Source organism: Saccostrea echinata, unplaced genomic scaffold (assembly GCF_033153115.1).
Source record: "Saccostrea echinata isolate AGI-Se365-2 ecotype Australia unplaced genomic scaffold, CSIRO_AGI_Sech_v1 ptg000003l, whole genome shotgun sequence".
NCBI classification, from domain to species: Eukaryota; Metazoa; Mollusca; class Bivalvia; order Ostreida; family Ostreidae; genus Saccostrea; species Saccostrea echinata.
In genome coordinates this window covers 5,864,569-5,882,415 of record NW_026889752.1, presented here as the reverse complement: position 1 = coordinate 5,882,415, position 17,847 = coordinate 5,864,569, and the positions used below count along the sequence as shown (strand labels likewise).

The window sequence follows — 17,847 nt, the reverse complement described above, 5'->3', positions numbered from 1 at the left end:
TGTTCAGGTTTGAAAGATATTTTGGGTTTCCCTGGAGGCCCCCAGTGAGCCTACTTTTTTTCGAAAACCAGAAAAATGATCTTTTACGTGCCATGGGGGTTGTTATCCTTGACACGGGGCACCATTTAACGTCCCATCCGACAGCCTTTAAACTTTAAAAATATGTAAACAGTTTAATTTATAATAATAAAAATTGCTATTTAAAATATATTTGTATCTAAATCTTACTATAAAAATCAGTTTCTTGCAAGTATTGAAAAATTCTACTTGGACTTATATTTGTAAAAAGATCATGCATTGTTTGCACATTATTAAAAAGTTTATCTCGAACAGGTGAAAAATCAGAACATTCTAAAAGAATATGGTTTATAGTTATTGCACAGTCACAAGATATGCAGGTTGATGTTCCCCGTTTAGTAAATATGAATGAGTAAACCTTAGATGTCCAATACGTAGTCTTAATATAATGACTTCGTCCTCGCCTTTCAGGCCAAAATCAGATGATTGATTAATTTTGTTTTGTATTTCATAAAGTTTATTTTTATCCTAAAATCCCAAAATATTTGCCAAAGTGAATTTATGTAAGTTTTTACTAAAGTTTTCAGATCAGTGTAAGGAATTTTAAAGTGTACAATTTGATACTGAAGGGCTTCTTTTGCTGCACTATCAGCCTTCGTGTTTCCAGAGAAACCAATGTGACTTGGGATCCAACAAAATTCAACAACTTTACCCTCTTTAATGAAGTGATAGTACTTGATTAATATATCCAAAATGTATGGGTGATCAATGTTCATATTGTTTATGGATTGTAAGCAGGAGAGCGAGTCTGAAAAAATTGTAAAAAAAAAATTCTCACTAGATGTTTTAATATATTCAAATGCAAGTTGAATTGCCTTTGCTTCAGCTGTAAAAATTGTTGCTTCATTAGGAAGTCGTGCACAAAACACATCATCTTTAAACACTGCAGCGGCTGCAACTTTGTTTTTGTCTTTTGAACCATCTGTATAAATTTCAATAGTCGAATAGATAAATTGTTTTATTTCAGCTAATTTCTGCTTGAAAACGATGGAATTTGTTTCTGACTTAGGGAATTCTGTTAAAGAAATATTTATATCTGGTTTGATTAATTTCCATGGCGGTATTTCAGAATGAGTAGTAGGTTAAACGATATCCAACGGAAGGTCTGAATCTCTTATATGATTTTTTATATCTTAAACCAATTGATTTGATGCCTTTTTTTTCTTTTTATTATATAACTCTTCATGCTCCGGATGAAACACACAGTCAAATTCAGGGTTTTCAGTATTTGCTTTTAATTTTATTAAATATTGTACAGTTAGCTTAATTCGTCTTAAGTCGAGAGGTTGTTCGTTTCCTTCAACCTATAAACTCTCTATAGGGGAAGTTCGAAAAGCCCCTAAGCTCAGTCGAAGTCCTTGATGGTAAATCGCGACGAGCGCTTTCCAGTAAGAGGTCCTTGCTGATCCATAAACAATACAACCATAGTCTAATTTTGATCTGACTAGAGAGCGATAAAGTTTAAGAAGAGTATTTCTATCTGCTCCCCATTTAGTGTTTGCAATAAGTTTAATTATATCTACAGCATTTGTACATTTTTCTTTTAACATTGTAATGTGTGGAATGAAAGACAACTTATCATCAAATATGAAGCCTAAAAATTTTATTTCTTTAAGTATTTTTATTTTATCACCATCTAGTTGCAAAAAAGATCGTCGTGGACTTTCCGTTTGGAGCAGAAATATACACATGCGGTTTTGTTCTTTGAAAATTTAAAACCATGCTCATCAGCCCAAATTTGAATTTTATTTAGACACGACTGTAACTTCTGATCAATGGACTTCATATTTTTGGATTTGTAGCAAAGGACAAAGTCAGCAACATGCAAACTGCCTAGCATATCTTTTTTAAGAACTTCAACTAAACTGTTTATCTTAATGTGACTGATAGGATACTTACTTGTGGTACACCCAATTCTTGGTCAAAATTATTTGAGAATGTAGACCCTAACCGTACTTTAAAATTTCTATCGTTTAAAAAATTTTTGATAAATATATGTAAATTTCCTTTGAAGCCAATGTTAAAAGGATCTTTCAAAATACCGTATTTCCAGGTAGTATCGTAGGCTTTTTCCAAGTCAAAAAAATATAGATACGGCATGCTCTTTCTTGGTAAAGGCATCTCGAATATAAGTAACCAGCCTAACTAGATGGTCAGTTGTACTTCGTTTTTTTCTTAAACCACATTGTATATTTGTTAAAATATTATTTGTTTCAAGATACCATATAAGGCGTTCATTGATCATCCTTTCCATGGTTTTACATACGCAGCTTGTTAAAGCAATAGGTCTATAATTGTTTGGATCTGTGTGATCTTTTCCTGGTTTTAGAAAAGGGGTAATTGTTGCCTGAGTCCATGAAGGTGGAAGATTACCCTTTTCCCAAATCATATTAAAAATCTGCAGAAGACATTCTTTGCTGCTCTTTGGTAGATGTTTAATTATTTGATAATGAATCTGGTCCGATCCTACAGCTGTATCATTGGATTTATCTAGAGACTTTTGTAATTCATCGAAAGTAAACGATTCATTATAACATTCATTGTTGTCTGATGTAAAATCTAATTTTTTCTTTTCTTGTGAATTTTTATATGTCGTTAAATTACAGCTGATGTTATTTGTGGAGGAATTTTTGGCAATTGATTCAGCTATTTCATTAGAAATTTCTTGTTTATCTGTAATAATTTGATTTCCAACATTAAGATGTTGATATTTTTGGCCAGATCCTTTCCCTTTTTCTTTTCTTATTGCATTCCATACCTTCTGAATAGCAGTATGTGAATTTAATTTCGAAACAAAATTTTTCCAAGATTTTCGTTTACTGTAATTTATAGTTCTAGCTTTTGCTCGAAATATTCGAACATTATTTATTGAAGATGGTGATTTGTTGAAAAGTCTTTCCTTTTTTGCGGGCATTAACAGCGTCATTACATTCTTCAGTAAACCATGTTCTTTTTAATTCTACTAGAATTTGTCGAGGTTTTAGGTATGCATTCATTTGCTATATGTTGTAAAGTTTCAGTAAATTTTTGAATAGGATCAGAATGATCTTTAAATTTTTCAGCCGAAATATTTTGTAAACATAAGTTTTTAAATTGATTCCAATCAGCCTTGTCTAATTTTCAATTTTGGATACAGTTGTTTTCTGAAGGTTTAATTTGTTTAATAATGATTGGGAAATGATCGCTCCCGCACAAAACGTCATGTACGGGCCAATCAAAATCTAAAAGTAAAGAAGGTTCCGCTAAACTGATATCTATTGAGGAATACGAACCTTACATATTGAAAACTTTATACAAAACAGCACAATTTTTTTTTCTTAACTTCTTCGCTACTCATCGGAAGAATGGACATTTAGGTAAAGATAGTTATTGTACCTCGAACAACAAGAATTCAAGTGGAATGTACATGCATATGGATAACATATGAACGAAAGAAGCTAATATGACATGATAACGAAGATTCTTTTAATGGTTTTTAGCTCACCTGAGCTGAAAGCTCAAGTGAGCTTTTCTGATCACATTTTGTCCGTCGTCCATCTGTATGTCTGTCTGTCCGTCCGTCTGTAAACTTTTTACATTTTCGACTTCTTCTCCAGAACCACTGGGCCAATTTCAACCAAACTTGCCATAAAACATTCTTTTGGTAAAGGGGATCCAAGATTGTTCAAATGAAGGGTCACGTCCTCTTTCAAGGGGAGATAATTAAGAATTCGTGAAAATCTAATGGTATCTTTTAAAAATCTTCTTCTCAAGAACCACTGGGCTGAAAAGGTTGAAACTTATGTGAAACCTTTATTACATAGTGTAGATTCAAATTTGTTCAAATCATGACCCCCGGGGGTAGGATGGGGCCACAATGGGGGATCAAATTTTTACATAGGAATATATAGGAAAAAATCTTTAAAAATCTTCTTCTCAAGAACAATACAGCCTCAATTCGTCATATTGATGTGAAATCATCTTCAGGTAGTGTAGATTCAAATTTGTTCAAATCATGACCCCTTGGAGTAGGGTGCGGCCGCAATGGGGGATCAAACTTTTACATTGGAATATATAGGAAAAATCTTTAAAAATCTTCTTCTCAAGGACAACAAACCACAATTTTTCATATTGATGTGGAATCATCCTCAGGTAGTATAGATTCAATTTTTTTTTTTTCAAATCATAACTCCCGGGGATAGGATGTGGCCACAATGGAGGATCAAAGTTTTACATAGGAATATAAAGGAAAAAAATCTTTAAAAATCTTCTTTTCAAGAACAACAAAGCCACAATTCGTCATATTGATGTGGAATCATCCTAAAGTAGTGCAGATTCAAATTTGTTCAAATCATAACCCCCAGGGGTAGGGTGGGGCAACAATGGAGGATCAAAGTTTTACATTGGAATATATAGTAAAAAAATCTTTAAAAATCTTCTTCTCAAGAACAACACAGACACAATTCGTCATATTGATGTGGAATCATTCTCAGGTAGTGCAGATTCAAGTTTGTTCAAATCATGACTACCGGGAGTAGGTTGGGGTCACACTGGGGGATCAAAGTTTACATAGGAATATATAGAAAAAAATCTTTAAAAAATCTTCTTCTCAAGAACAACAAGGCCACAGTTAGTCATATTGAATCGTCCTCGGGTAGTGTAGATTCAAGTTTGTTCAAGGCATCCTCCAGTAGAAAGGTGGGGCCATTACCCAAATGGGAGATCAAAGTTTTACAAAAGAACATATACATGAATAGGAAAATCTTAAAAAATCTTATTCTCAAGAACGACAAAGCTATGATTAGTCATATTGATATGGAAGCATCCTCAGGTAGTGTAGATTCAAGTTTGTTCAAAGCATGACCCCCCCCCCCCCCCCACACACACACACACACGCCACACGGCCGAGTAGGGTGGCAGACATCTTAATAATTCCCTTTTCAAGAACAGTAAAGACATGCATGATTAATTATATGAATATAGAAGCATCCTCAGAAAGTTTAGATTTCAATTTCATTAAAACATGGCACCTGGGGGTAGGGTATGACTAGAACAGGCGATCAAAGCTTTACATATGAATATATCGGAGAATAAATCTGCTGACGAAGAACAGCAGGGCCATATTGACTCAGGTGAGCGTTGTGGCCCATGGGCTTCTTGTTAATTAAAATGAAGTAAGAAAAGAAAATAAATTGAGTCGAGGAAGCTGTGGCTGTATAAAGCTGTATGAATTATTTTCCAATGCATTGGAAATCAGAAATATCGAAAGAAAGATGAAAAATTTGAATACTTTCAAATGAAATAGTTGTGTAGCATGTACTTTTAGGCATGACTATTTTACGATTAATATCAATTTAATTATTTTGAAGACAATTAAATGAGAATTTATTAAAAAACTAAATATAACAGGCCCGTAGATCCGTTTTTAAGGGGGGAAGTTTACACCCCCCCCCCCCCAAAAAAAAATAAACTGTTAAAACTCGAGAATCCTGTTTGAGGGGAGGGAGGTTCTAACTCTAATTTCTTTGCACCATTTTTAAATGCTCAAATTTGTCTGTGTCAACCGTACAGCAACAAAATGTATGTGGGTGGGGAGGGGGTTGGGTGGGAGCAAGCAGATTCAAAATGACATACATTTTGTAAAACTATCAAATATTTTTTTCTGAAAAAGGGGGGTGGCCCCTGCGTACTACGGCTTGTATAAGAAGTAAGGACATATATGGACGTGCATGATGAATTTTCACAATGTCGTGTATTTAATGCAGGGAAAATGTTCCAAACCAGAAAAAAAGTTTACAAAAAATGAAAAAAAAAAAATCATTCATTGCTTTAGTGTTACCTGCCCATAAACGATACGTTACTTCTTTTGTTTTTAAAATAAATAAAGATCCTAAAGATCGAAATTCATTTAAAAAAAATAAACTTTAATAAATTTCGTGGAATTTCACACAGCCGATGAATAGAACGTCCCAAGGATTTACTCATGACTTTGACGCAGAATGATTGTGTCACCCGTTTCAATTTCATGAAAGTTCACACAGCCGATGAACAATCGCAACTTCTCGGGCCTTTCCGACTAGAGGAAAAACAACCTCGAATGTATAACGTAGACGCTATCACAACCCCCCTTTTCACAAACTTTGAAATAAATGTGGGAAGACCTCTTATCTGTGGAGTATAGAATTTAACTTTACTGAATGTAAAGATATTATCTAAAATATACTATAGAAGGGACTTACAACTTCGTCTATCCAATTCCTAACTAAATATTAAGCGACTCCATGTTGTATAAATTTTTAACATCCAGTGAGGTTAATACATTCGAGGTTGTTTTTCCGACCTCTGACTTGAAGGCCTGAGATGATACGACTGAGCCGATGAATAGAACGTCCCAAGGATTTACTCGTGACTTTAATGCAGAATGATTGTGTCACCCCTTTCCTTCAAGACAAATGGACTGATCCAGTTGTGAAGAAACGCAGAAAAAAGGTCACACAGACAGGGCCTTTTGTGAATCGCATTGAATAAACAGTTGCATGCAAGAAAACTAAAGAAACTAAACACAACAATATGTTTTATCAGTTCTAATTAGGGATGTCAATTTTGTCAATAATTCATATTCGAATATTCAATGAAAGTATTTGAATATATTCGAATATTCGATGAAATAAATAAAATCTGTTTTATTTTAAATATGCATTATCCTACTCTCATGGAAGGTTTAGCGTAGGAAGTAAAATTGTATGAAGACGTTTGTAGGTGTACAATAAGAAATTCCATTTGATATTTGTCAATGTTTGAAATAAATAATTGACTTGCATGTAGAGAGTATAATTTTAACAAATGGAACGTGCATTTATAAAAGCTCCAACTGAGGAACCAGTCGTCTTGCGTGTACAAAAGGCAAGATAGTCGTAACGGTATACTGTTCGGATTTCAATACGTGTGATAAATTGCAATTATCTTCCTGGTAAGAGATATTGTTATAATCTTTGATACTGTGTAAACAAATATTTCCATAGACAATTTTCCTAGGTAATTAACTAATTTTCCCGATAATGAATATAAAATTCAGGATTATGTACAACCCGAGAAAATCAAGTAATTTACACATTTATTCTGAAATTAAGCCCTTTACAATATTAATTACCCCTAACAAAAAAGTACTATAGTTAACTATAGTTTACTATTGTTAACTATAGTTAACTTTAGTTTACTATAGTTAACTATAGTAAATCAAAGTGTCAAAGTTATCACTATAGTAAATCATAGTTTTCAAAGTGATCACTATAGTATCAAAGTGATCACTATACTAAATCAAAGTATTCAAAGTGATCACTATAGTGTCATAGTAAACTCTATAGTGAATCAAAGTTTTCAAAGTTATCACTATAGTAAATCAAAGTTCTCATAGTTATCACTTTAGTAAAGTGTCAGAGTTATCACTATAGTAAATCAAAGTGTCAAAGTAATCAATATAGTAAATCAAAGTTTTCATAGTGTCAAAGTTATCACTTTACATGTAGTTAACTATAGTATTATTTGTTAGGGACAGATTAATTCTATCGGACATTCATTCAATGATCAATTAATTTTATTTTGATAAGTATACTCTTCACGACTTTTAGACATCCTTAGATTTTATTTGTTGTCCTCGTTTCTAGATCCGATCGTATCTAACTAATAAAAACTATGAAAGTACGTTTTGTATTATACATAAAACATTATTGTACAATTCTTTAACACTCAAAACAAAATACATGTTATTTTGTGGATAAATTTATAAGATAAGAAAGTAGTGAAAGAAATCAGGCGATCGAAATTGATCGATAGTAAATTAAACAGGGATAGTTCCAGCACTGTTCTAATCAAAATTTATTAATCACAGTACCTCTTTAAATGAAATCTGAAAAACACCGAATATTCGAATCTTTAGTGTAACTCATATTCGAATATCAACTTATCGAATGTTCGAATATTCGTTGTCATCCCTAGTTAAAATCAGTTATAAAGAAACTAAACACAACAATATGTGTCATCAGTTATAATGTTTCATCTACTGCCTTTTGTTATACAAAAAAAAAAAAAGGTTAGAAACTCCGATGAAAACCAGCTTGTACAAAATTTAGCTGGCTAGCTTTAACCTCTTAGCTTCGCACCTTGGAAAAAAATTGATCCTTATACTAGCTTGCTAGCTTTAACCTCTTAGCTTCGCACCTTGGAAAAAATTATCCTTATACTGCCTGCCGCTGGTGGCGTCAGACAACAAAGCTATAGTGGAATATGTTTTGTTTTTTCTTTTTATGTCCCCGTATCGAAGATTCGGGGGTATATAGTTTTTCCCTGTCCGTCCGTCTGTCTGTCTGTTTGTCTGTCCGCAAAAACGTTAACATTGCTCATAACTTTTGATTGGTTGGAGCTATGGCTTTCATATTTCACAAGTGTATTTCTTGTGACAAGACCTTTCTTTGGGTACCACCATATTTGACCCTTTGACCTTGACCTTGTAGTTTGACCCACTTTTTGCAAAATTTTATCCAACTTTAACCTTGGCCATAACTTTTGAACAATTGGTACTAAGGCTATCAAACTTCACATATGTAATCCTTGTGACAAGTTCTTCCTTTGGATACCAAAACTTTGACCCTTTGACCTTGACCTTGGAGTTTGACCTATTTTTGAAAAAAAAAAAAAAACTTGGCCATAACTTTTGAACCGTTGATGCTAGGCCTTTCATACTTCACATATGTAATCCTTGTAACAAGGCCTTCCTTTGGATACCAACAACTTTGATCCTTTGACTTTTACCTTGGAGTTGGACCTACTTTTGAAAAACTTTAACATTGGCCATAACTTTCGAACCGTTGGTGCTAGGCCTTTCATACTTTACATATGTAATCCTTGTGACAAGGTCTTCCTTTGGATACCAACAATTGTAACCCATTGACCTTGACCTTGGAGTTTGACCTACTTTTGAAAAACTTAAACCTTGGTCATAACTTTTGAACGATTGGTGCTTCAGTTTTCATATTTCACCTGTATATTTCTTGTGAGAAGGCCTTTCTTAAGGCACCATTAATTTTGACCATTTGACCTTGATGTTTGACTTACTTTTGAAAACCTTTAACCTTTCTATAACTATTCAATGGTTGCTGCTAGGGCTTTCATATTTCACGATTTTATTCCTCGAGACAAGGAATGTTGGTACTTTGGGTACCAACATATTTGATTTGCATTTGAGAAAGTTTAACCTTTGCTATAAGTTGCCATACGGGGCATCAGTGTTTCACAAACACATCTTGTTTTTTGTTTTGTTTTTTTTTTTCTTTCTTTTTTACATATAATGTATAAAAGAGTAGATTCGGATCTTGGATACGCTAATTAATTAAAATTAATTAAAAAATATGATGTGCAGATTTTAAGCGAGGTTTGCCAATGATTGGTGAGTTCTAATTCGAAGAGGGCGAATTATCCTAAAAGCAAGATGTCTTAGGGACGAAACGTCTAAAGCATTCTGGTGCACGCTTAATCATACGTAAGCCCATGGCATCCAGTTTAACCTCGTTGCATTTTTCTGCGTGGACCGACCTTGATCTTTGTGGTTTGACATTGAATTTTGGGCCTTACACATTTCATAGTTTCATTGCCATTGGGCAAACTCTAATTCAACAGCTGTTATGATTTAGACCTTTCACGTTTGACATTGAGTATAATAACCAAGTCATTATTTTTCTGAACAATGATTTTAAAGACTTTAGAGTTTAAATTTTAATTGTAAACCCTCCTATGGTTATGTAAGAAGGCATAAAAAATAGAACAAAAATTGAACATGTTTATCTACATGTACATCAATAACATGGTACAGTAAATCTGATTTACGTTTTGCTTGATATAATACTAGTATATGTTGTCTCTGGAAGAAAGTAACTGTCTTGTTTTAACATTTACAGGTATACGACAGGTTTTTTCTATCAAAATAAAAGCAAATAAACCATCAAAAGAAAGTCAACTTAAAACATACAGTGATATCATGAAGGACACACTCAACCTTATTATGGACGAAATCAATAAAAGATCAACAGAAAATGATATCAGTGAGCTACAAAGCAGTTTTGAATTATATATGAATAGTGTCTCAAGCGATGATGAAAAAAGATCTGCAATGTGTTTGCTTGAAAAAATGCACCCAAAGGAAAAAAATGCTATTCTTAATAAGTTTGTAAGGTTTGTATCGACTCTCCAACAAAAATACAACCTTAGCGATTTGCATCTTCAGTATGGAAGTATCCTTTTGAATCTGGTATTCGCAACAGAAGAAGGGTACGATCGATTTATTGATGATATGAACAAAGGGATAGTGAATAAATTCTTGCAGGATTTTTTCAGCGATCCAGATCTCCTCTCAGCAGTTGGTCTTTTCAAAGAGGACATCACAATTTCTATTACAGATTCAAGCAACAAAGGTAATTGTTCATATACAACTAAATAAAAGTAAAAAAACAGGGGAGGGGGGGGGGGGGTTGGCACATGCACAACTTAACACAAGAGCAAACTCTAAAAGTTATCTCCAGGTTCGCTTAGTGTTTGGTAGGGGTCTGCTATTAAGACATTTTCTTGTCCTTTGAGTGCACATCGCTTGGGGTCAGTTCAGAGTCTTCTCTTTTCTGAAGCGGACCTCGCTTTATCTTACCGCCTGTAAGCCCACCCCTTGTATAATTCAAACATACAGTAAGGGTTTGTATATATATATATATATATATATATATATATATATATATATATATATATATATATATATTCTTTTATTTACAACTGAATAGAAGTAAAAACTAAATAAAACAACTACACCGTTACTGTATGTTTGAATTATACAAGGGGTGAACTTACATGCGGTAACTATCTATCTATCTATCTATCTATCTATCTATCTATCTATATATATACATATATATATATATATATATATATATATATATATATATATATATATATATATATATATATATATATATGGGTGTGGGTGTGGGTGGGTGGGTGTGTGGGTGTGTGTTTGTTTGTTTGTTATATGTCTTAACATCTATTTTGCTCTTGAAAATTGCAAGATTTTGATCGTCTACTCGATATTTGGTATTTATTCATTCTTTTTTTCGGGTTATATCCCTTTATCATGCATCAGTGAACATCAAAGGCGCTTGATTAAAGTGTTTGATTTTCATTTTAAAAATTTTAAATAATCTATCATTACTGACACTTAAGAAAAATATTTTTTTTTTTTTTAATTGATTTCATTGGCATTAATTAAAGTAATATGAATTATTTCGCTCCATGGCCAATTTTTAGTTTTGAAATAGTTTTCATACAAACACACACACACACACTAACACAAAAATCAGGTTTACATGGGACATTTGCAGCATCTAAGGAAAAGCGATGTTGTGTGAATCTCGCAGCCTTATTTGCGAATGTATTATTAGGGCCTAAAGCGTAATAATTATGCAAGCTTAAATAATTCTAGAATGTAAATATTCTTATATAATTTTTTTTAGCTGAAATGCCGAAGGTCAAGAGAGGTCAAGTTGAGGACACAAGGCCGAAGCGTCCGGGGCATGAAGGGAGCCGTGATGGTACAAATTCAGCTTCATCAAGAGAAGTTCCAGAAATCCAAGCGTCGGCTGCAACACTTTCGTTCCATCATCATGCAACCTCGACAAGCACAGCAAGCACCGTCAATTCAGATTCTTCAGACCCCCAAGGTAATGAAATTATTAATATGGAAGACTGTATTTCACCCCATATAAATCCAATGCAGTTCTCTCTGGCTCACAAAGCCAATTCTTCAATTAGGCAGAAAATTATTGAAGACAAAAATAATGATTTGTCCCTTAAAAAAATTCTACTGAAAACCATAACATTGAGGATAATGCAGGTGACAGAGTTTTTGTCATGGGAAATGATGTCAGTTGTGTTCAAGGTCCAAAACCAGCGTAAAAATTGTAGCAATTGAGAAAAAAATATTAATGCATTTTTGATTTATATGAGTATGTTTACTGCTTTACACAATGACAAAAGGTCAAGATATGTTGAAATTCATGCATGATATTAGAATTGGGACAGGAAGATCAATTGAGTGAAAGAAGAAGAATCCGGTCCATATGGACTATGCTACATGTAAGTTATAGACAGTAGTAGATTTTGAGCTATGAGTGGTTTATATGGTAGGGACCACTCATAACTTCGAATTCGGGGCACTAGGGAGTTAACAAATGTTATGATTTAAATTTTCAGGAATTTTATTTAAGAACTCCACGTGCATATTTGCATGCCTGCTTAAAATGCAGGATTTAGCACTATATGTTCCTGCTAATCCACAAAGAAATTGCACATGCTTCGCCTATCAGTATATGGCTTGGCTCAAAGGACAGTCAAGCCGTCCTTTTATCGAATAAATAGAACATTATGAATTTTTTTAGAGTCCATAATAAATTGAATTTGAGGTGATTATTTTATTCCATAGAAAATTTGCCATTTGTATAACTGCCTTTGTATATACGCCACATAAAATGTTGTGCCTGATCAAGCATGATGTTTCCGTATCAGTCCTGGTCATTCTGGGATGGTAGTATTTTGTTTCAAATCACTGCTGAAAATGATGATTTTTCTTTGAAAAAATATATTCCGTGTATGTATTAAACCATGAACGGAAGGACTTTAGAACTGAGTACATAGATCTACGTGTATACAACAAACAACCTTATTATACCTGTATAATGTACTATAAATATCCACACGTTAACGAATACTTCTGCCGAGAAGGGAACTCGTATTCATAATTGTCAATAATTATGTCAAAATACTAAATTAGTATATGTACATATCTTTGCTTACAAAAAAAAAAAAAAAAAAAAAAAAAAAAAAAAAAAAATGCACGTTCGATAGCTTCTTTCTTCTCTCTCTCTCTCTCTAAAGAAAAGTTTTAGTGGCTGCATACATGTATTTCACTCTATTGTATCATATTTGTGTGAAAAATATATATGATCTGGTATTTTCATTTATTTGATTGGCTATATTATGACAAGATAGTTTAGCCCAAGGTCTATATATCAAATACACAAATCAAAAATGAAATCACTGTCGGAAAATCGTTTTGGGGCAAAAAATTTGACACTCTGATTGTTTTTATCAGTAGACAAATTTTAAGAAAGGATACAGGTGCAATTTCAGCAATTGTGGGACAAATTTATCACATATTAATACAATGTTTAATAATTATGCGATGCGAATTCATTCTTGAAATGCTCTTCCCCGTTATTGTGCCTAAAAATTGACGAATATAAGAGAAGGAACCCCTTCTCCTTCCAATTCTTAATTTTGAGTTGAAACTTCCTATTTTTAAAATTTATTTATGATGATATTTGTTATTCTAATTTTTGAGCTTGTCAGTCTTTTTAGGCTTTTTTTTTCTTGTCAGTTATTTCTTTACTCTTCTTTGAAATAAAGATGCTACGTATCTTGAATGAATGGTGGTTTTAAAAAAGTAGATTAGAGGAGGGAAGCCGGAAAAGTGAAAAAAAAAAAAGAAGTAGAGACGATCGTTCCTTGTTATAGCCTATATAATATATACATCTTAAGAAAATGCATGCATACACTACGCGTCCAATTAGGGGACGACCAGTTGATTTTGAAAGAGGGGGGGGGGGGCGGGCTAGCAAAAATTTTCGAGACAAATTATTTATCTTCATATCATCATATCAGTCAAGGACAGATTATTTATTTTCTTCTTTTCTTTTACTCTGAAATAAGGTTGACAAGCAAAAGAAAAAAAGGGAAACTCTATTTCGGGGGGAGGGGGGGGGGGTAGAAATACTAGTTAAGGACAGACTATTTATTTTCTTGCCGGTCGAAGACAAATAATTTATTTTCAATATTTTCAAGACAGACTATTTATTTCCAAAATCCGCCAGGCCACTTTACCTCTCTCAGAATCAAGAGGTGCAAGTGTATTTAAATATAGGCTTTACATTATGTCCTTCGGTGTTAATTATACTATGAATACAAAATGTATTTTATACTTTAAAATGTATTGAACTTCAATCGATAAAATTTGAGCGTAAATCTACACGCCTTCCCTCTTTATTATCTCTCTTGAATATTATGAGTACAGAGTGGGATACATTTTTCAGCAGTAATTAGTCAGCCCGCGGGCTGACTAGTTATCATACGAAGAACTTCAAATGCGCTTGCGCTCTAGGAATTGTGGGAAACTAATGAACGTAAAACAGCTAAATAACCATGATAACAGGATAAAGAATTCTGTGTATTGGTTTACAAAGAAATGCATACTTTCTTCTTCATACAGATTATTCTGTTCAACAACTTATGGCAAATTTTAGCTCAGATAATAAAGCTACTTAACGAAAACATTTCCCAGAGGTTTCACAATAAACTGGTTCGTTTACTTTAACTTGTTCGCAGTCTAAAGTAAGTCATTCCAAATAACTTCGTAAAAGATTTTCGTAATAGTGATTTTAAAATGAAAATATATAGATCTATTCTCTACGTCGTGTCTCTGTTATTACAGGTAAATAGCTAAAAAAAAGATCTTACTGAACGGACTTTTTTTTTCAAAGGCGCCGCTTAGGTTTGACGAAGGTGACGGAATCAGCCGAGGTTTGCCGAAAGCGGTTCGTCTTGCAGCATTTAAAGTAAACTGGTCGATAATAGCTGGTTCGCAGTTCTTACCTGTGTTTTACGCAGCGAAGCATATAAATGTGTAATATCATTGTATGCGTGATGCGTGACCCTTGAAACCTTTTCATTGAGTATTATTAAGATTTATGTTTACGTTCATATGATATATCTATAGTGGAACATTGTTTTTTAAGATTTAAATACTTTCTAACAATCAAGGCACCTGTAAGTACGGCCCATTTATTTACCTTTTCTTTAAAATATTTACTGTTTTTTGAAAGTTATGTACTTTAAAAACTACCCAGATTATGTATTTCAATTGTTCGTTCTTAATCGTGTATATTTGGGGCTCACGTATGGCTACACTGTTATGGAACAATAAAGTGAAATAGACAATGAAACACAAATTCGGTGAGAAGGGCGGCTCGCCCATTGTCTTAACGGCTGTAGCTAAGGGTGCCTTCACCGACGTCCGCAACCTGAGTATAAAAATGGAAATTGCGTTGCAACTTTTAGTTCAGTCTTTTCTATCTGTGTATGGGATTACGTTCTGTCAGTGACACCCAAAATGGCAATGTCTTCAGACTCTAGCAGTACTGTTCAAGAGGACCGTGAAGGAGGTAAGTAATTTTAATTACTGTATTTGTTCCATAGCAAGTTTTAAAAACCACTTTTTTTAAATAGTTGGTATTTTTGAATGCCTTATCATGAGATCTTTTCAAGGATCATTACACCAAGGATATCCTTTTTTTGACCTTGCATATGCAGGAAGACAATGTACTGTCATTGCATGTGTAGCTTTATGCTTTCTTGCATTTCATTCGGAAATTACTGACTGGACATTTGTAAATATTGATGGAATAGTTCAAGAAGGACACCACAGATATATTGAAACAATACAAAATCTTCAAATATCACCCAGAAATTTGCAGCATAATGAAATACCACATTATTTGCATAACTTGTTCAATCATGGGGTGGATTTTGAAGTATCTGTGAATGAAGTATCCTGGTATGGAATTGTTGGGGAAAGGGGTGATATTGCTTCTGGTTCTGTAAATATATCATCAGGGGTTGCTGATGCTTTTTCGTCTAGCTCAAGTGTGCTTGCTACTTTTTCTGAATATTCATTTGCATTGTCACACAATGAGCTAACAAATGAGTATTCTGTGTTTGATTCACACAGCTGTAATCAGGATGGCTCAAGATGTAGTAATGGTACAGCTGTAATACTTACTTTCACAGATTTGGAATCTTTATCAAGATATTTAACAACAGAGTATAGTGGTTTAACATTTGAGTTATCATCAGTCAGATTTCAAACAGTTAATCCATTTCAAACAGTAAGAAGAAATTCTTCTTGTCCAGGAAAAGCTATATTTAACTCTGCTTTTAACTCAAGAATGACAAATCAGACAAATGCAGGAAAACCTAATAATATGTCATTTAAAAGCAAGACAGACAAAAATGATGGGAAATTGCAGGGAAAAATTTTTTTCTGGCAAAGAACCGTGCACGACTAAAAATGTTGACTATGATGATGAATATTATGTAATGCTTGACCATGATTATTTCAATTTTTCCAGGGGAAATTCTCATCCAAGTAGACCCGTCTTGCAAACTGATCATAGTTACTCTTTGAATCAAGAATATTTCAATGTTGATATTTCTAAAGATAATGTACTCAATGTACATATGCCCCAACATCCTTTAAACACTTTGATTGACAACTTACAACAAGCCCCAATTGCAGAACTTGATAGGTCCCATCAAAATGTTACTTTTCAAGTCAGTAGGTGTCAGAAATTTGTTAATCAGATAAACATGAAACCAGAACATTCTTGCATTGTCTGCAAGCGGATCTTGTTTAAAAATCAAGTTGTTATTTCCAGAGAAGTATTTGAGCAGTTCAATGTGTCAAAGGGGTGTTCATTATGCAGATTTTGTTACACATGCTTAAAAAAAGGAGATATGCCTCCTTTGGATTATGTTCTTAATAACTTAGATGCTGGCCAAATACCCAAAGAATTAGAAGGACTCTCCCTTTCAGAGAAGAGGTGCATTTCACAGTTAAACACTTTTTTCTCATTAGTGTTGTTGCCTGCTTTTCCAGTCAGTCAATTTGGTATGAAAGGATTAGTAATACATTTGCCATTGAATGTAACTGACGTATTGCATGGACTGAAATCTTGCATGAATGATCAAAATTTAGCAATAATATTTCCATCAAGTAACAATCGAATTCCAAAATCTGTAAATGTGGGTAAAGTGGAGTGTGCATTAAGATGGTTGATGCTCAATAATCAGCTGTACAATGACCTAGATATAGAGAATGTATTGGACTCTTTATCTGCTTCTGAAAATGAAATAACTTATGACATAGCAGATATACCTGAAATAGGAACAATAGAACAAAATTATAACATTCCAGACATAAATATGTCAGATGTTTTCCGGCTTAATTGTAATTCTTATAATTTACCCATTTCTTCTTCACTTAAAGATATAATCAAGTTGCAAAGTGGAGAAGAAATGGCATTCCCAACTTTGTTTCCTTACGGAAAATATGGCTACAACTTTCAGAGATTGAAAAAGTTAACTTTATTACAGTACTATAAAGCAAGGTTATATAATATTGATGACCTCTGGAGGACAAATGTATCATACCTCCTAAGTCCAGTGAACACCTTTGAAAAATTAAAATTATTTGAGGTTGTTTCTGTTTAAATGAGAGTACGGAAACATTCATCTGGACAAAGTTTATTGCAGTTAGGTGAATTGCAATCTTTAAATAATAACCCAGATTTGGTAAACAACTTATGTTCATGAAAAAGATCAGGGGGACTGTGGCATACTGGAAAGACACTCTGTTTAATCTGTTAGCCATGATTAGAAATATTGGTTGTCCAACATTATTTATGACACTTTCTGCTAATGAATATCATTGGCCTGAATTGGCAAGTACTTTAAATGTACCTCTTGACCAACTTCCATCAGCTGTTCAAAAAAACCCACTTTTAACTGAATACATTTTGAAAGAAGATGGAGAGCACTGTTACGTTATGTAGTGAATGGTCCTGCTCAGCCTCTTGGTAAAGTACT

At 33.5% G+C, this 17,847-nt stretch overlaps 1 protein-coding gene across 2 annotated transcripts in view; it reads left to right on the top strand.

Moving 5' to 3' along the window:
• The first annotated feature begins 11,689 nt into the window (after positions 1-11,689).
• LOC133178795 (uncharacterized) overlaps positions 11,690-17,847 on the top strand; it is a 43,791-nt gene continuing 37,633 nt past the window's right edge. For both annotated transcript variants that reach the window (XR_009720032.1, XM_061313488.1), the window contains exon 1: positions 11,690-11,810. The gene's annotated coding sequence lies outside the window, so the exon portion shown is untranslated. The remainder of the gene's footprint in view (positions 11,811-17,847) is intronic.